Source organism: Sapajus apella, unplaced genomic scaffold (genome assembly GCF_009761245.1).
Source record: "Sapajus apella isolate SASKATOON/1434 unplaced genomic scaffold, GSC_monkey_1.0 scaffold81, whole genome shotgun sequence".
In the NCBI taxonomy this organism is placed as follows: Eukaryota; Metazoa; Chordata; class Mammalia; order Primates; family Cebidae; genus Sapajus; species Sapajus apella.
The window spans coordinates 8,185,369-8,189,088 of record NW_022437021.1 but is presented as its reverse complement, the minus strand read 5'-3'; the positions used below and the strand labels follow the sequence as shown (position 1 = coordinate 8,189,088).

General features: G+C 39.8%; 1 pseudogene; it reads left to right on the top strand.

The window, feature by feature from the left end:
* The first annotated feature begins 379 nt into the window (after positions 1-379).
* Positions 380-2,221, top strand: LOC116533300 (annotated as a pseudogene).
* The last annotated feature ends 1,499 nt before the right edge of the window (positions 2,222-3,720 follow it).

Here is a 3,720-nt window from a genome sequence, read left to right as displayed (position 1 = left end):
CAGTTAACTATAGTCAGCTCTAATTTTTTCCTCATTTTCTGTTTATCAAACATTATAGAGCATTAATTATGCACTATAAAATATTTTAGGTACCGAATTACTTACATGATAAGACATGACTCCTCTTAGTGTGAAATAAACAAATTTAACACAATGTGATAGACTCTGATAGAGTTTACAAAGTACAATTCATAATATTAAAAAAACAAAGCCAAATGTTTCCTGGGAATCCAAGGAACGTCTCACGGAAGAAGGGACATTTGATTGTTTCTGAAAGAAGATGACGAAAATGAAAAGTAGTCATTTTCAAGGAATATAAGACCCAAGAAACAGAATGTACAAACCATGAAACCATAGGTCTCATAATGTAGAAAACTGATAGCCTTAAGATTTACTTAGTCTATGGTTCTGACTTACTTCCCAGCAAATCTTTCTCTGGATTTGTTAATACTGTGTTACTAAATGGGTGAGCTGTCAGTCTCCTCTGCCAACATCAGCTTAGCTTAAGTGTACTTGTCAAAAAGAAAGGTTTTTGGTTTCATCTGAGACCTACTGAAACAGAGCACATTTGCATTTTTTTGAAAGAATCCTCTTTGATATTTACAACAATAGTCTAGTATAGTATATTTTCCCTTAGAATTAACAAGGAAACAAAAAGTGTTCTATAAAAATAGTAGAGTTTTTTTTCCCCCAGTGAGTTTGCTGCCAGAAAACAAATGTTCTGAAAGCTACACCAAGAGCCAAAATGGGAATGAACACACTCATATCAACATTGTCGTCACTGGACACTTAAATTGGGCAAGTCCACCACTGCTCGCCATCTGATCTACAAATACTGTGGTATGAACAAAAGAGCCCTTGAAAAATTTGAGAAGGAAGCTGCAGAGTTGGGAAAGGGCTCGTCCAAGTATGCCTGGCTCTTGGATAAACTGAAAGCTGAACATGAATGTGGTATCAGCATTGGTATCTCCCTGCAAAAATTTTAGACCGGCAAATACCACATGACTATCATTGATTCCTCGGGACACAGAGACTTTGTCAAAACCATGATTACAGGGACATCTCATGCTGACTGTGCTGTCCTGATTGTTGCTGCTAGTGTTGGTGAATTTGAAGCTGCTATCTCCAAGAATGGGCAGACCCATGAGCCTGCCCTTCTGGCTTACACACTGAGTGGGAAACAACTAATTGTTGGTGTTAACAAAATGGATCCCACTGAGCCACCCTACAGCCAGAAGAAATACGAGGAAATCGATGATGAAGTCAGCACTTGCATTAAGAAAATTAACTACAACCCCACACGGTAGCATTTGTGCTAATTTCTGGTTGGAATGGTGACAATATGCTGGAGCCAAGTACTAACATGCCTCAGTTCAAGGGATGGAAAGTCACTCATAAAGATGGCAATGCCAGTGAAACCACACTACTTGAGGCTCTGGACTGCATCCTAACACCAGCTTGTCCAACTGACAAGCCCTTGTCCCTGCCTCTCCAGGATGTCTACAAAATTAGTGATGTTGGTACTGTGCCTATTGGCGGAGTGGAGATTAGCGTTTTCAAACCTGGTATGGTGATCACCTTTGCTCCAGTTAGTGTTACAACTGAAGTAAAGTCTGTTGAAATGTGCCACGAAGCTTTGAGTGACTCTCTTCCTGGGAACAATGTGACCTTCAATGTCAAGAATGTGCCTGTTAAAAATGTTCAACATGGCAATGTTGCTGGTGACAACAAAAATGATCCACCATTGGAAGCAGCTGACTTCACTGCTCAGGTGATTATCCTGAACCATCCATCCAGGCCAAATCAATGCTGGCTATTCCCCTGTACTGGACTGCCACACAGCTCACATTGCATGCAAGTTTGTTGAGCTGAAAGAAAAGATTGATTGCCATTCTGGTAAGAAGCTGAAAGATGGCCCTGAATTCTTGAAGTCTGGCGATATTGCCATCAGTTGATATGGTTCCTGGAAAGCCCATGTGTGTTGGGAGCTTCTCAGACTCTCCTCCTTTGGGTTGCCTTGCTATTCATGATATGACACAGAGAGTTACCATGGGTGTCATCAAAGCAGTGGACAAGAAGGCTGCTGGAGCTGGCAAGGTCACCAGGTCTGCCTAGAAAGTCCAGAAGGCTAAATGAATATTATCCCTAACACTTGCCACCCCAGTCTTAATCAGTGTTGGAGGAATTGTCTCAGAACTGTTTGGCCATTTAAGGCCATTTAAATTTAATAGTAAAAGACTGGCTAATTCGTTAATGATAACAATGCCTCAAGAAACCTTCCAAGGGAAAGAAGAATGTTTTGTGGACCACTTTTGTTTTTCTTGGTGGGGGGGCATGTGGCAGTTTTAAGTTGTTAGTTTTTAAAATCTGTACTTTTTTTTTTTTTTTTTGGAGACAGGGTCTCACTCTGTTGCCCAGGCTGGAGTGCAGTGGGGCATGATCTCAGCTCAGTGCAACCTCTACCTCCTGGGTTCAAGCGAATCTCCTCCCTCAGCCTCTCTAGTAACTGTGACTACAGACACCTGCAACCATGTCTGCCTAATTTTTTTGTATTTTTCATAGAGATGGGGTTTCACCATGTTGGCCTGGCTGGTCTCAAACTCCTTACCTCAGGTGATCCACCAGCTCAGCCTCCTAAAGTGCTGGGATTACAGGCGTGAGCCATGCTGTCCAGCCTAAAATCAGTACTTTATAATGGAAACAACTTGACCAAAAATCTGTCACAGAATTTTGAGACCTGTTACAACAAAGTTGATTGTAGAATAAAAAAATAGTAGAAACCTAAACATTTAAGTAATTGCTTATTGTAAACTATACATAATTGATTCCTGATTTATCAAAAAGTGTGTGCCCAGTTTTTAAGTCAACAGTTTGGAACTCAGAAATTGCGTTGTACATAATGATTAATTCATAGTCCATCAGAGGAATACGCATACCCTTCACTCAAGTACCAAAAGAATCTAACCTCCATTTGCCACACTCCTTTAAGGGCAGTGATTTAGAGTTTTGACTTGGTCTTGCAAAATGACCCTGAAGCAGGTCTTAACTTACCATTCTGTTCTGCATTCCACTTAAAACACAAGGTAAATGGTATAGTAAAATGTCTGAAGATACATTGGAAAGAAATTAGAGAAGTGTAATCAAAGGGGATAAAAATGGCAGAAAGGTTATAGTGGCCTCTATCTCATCTATTGCTTTGGGGTTTTGATGGTTCAGAACTATTGGGACAGGAGAGATGGTCCACTAAAGCTGTGCTGTCCAGTTTGGTAGCCACCAGATACATGTGGCTATTTAAATTTAAATTAATTAAAATTAAATGCAACTAAAATTCATTTCCTCAGTTGCACTGATCACATTTTAACTACTCAGTGGCTACATTTGCTTTTGTGACTACCATACTGAACAGCAGAGATACAGAACATTTTCATCACTGTAAAAGATATATTAGGTAAAGAGGCACATAGTAAGTATTTTAGGCTTAGTGGGCCATGATCTGTGTCTCATATTCCCCCTTGTTCATAATAAAAAATGTTAAAAACATTGTTAACTCATGAATTGTACAATACAAATGTAGAGACTGGACATAGTTGGTTAACCCCTGCTCTGGAACACCTCATTCCATTCCTCTAACAAATAGCATGTTAGGAGGTCAGAGGTAAGTTCATGATTACAAAGGTTTTCTTGATCCTAAAATAGATACTTATGCCTCACATTGAAATT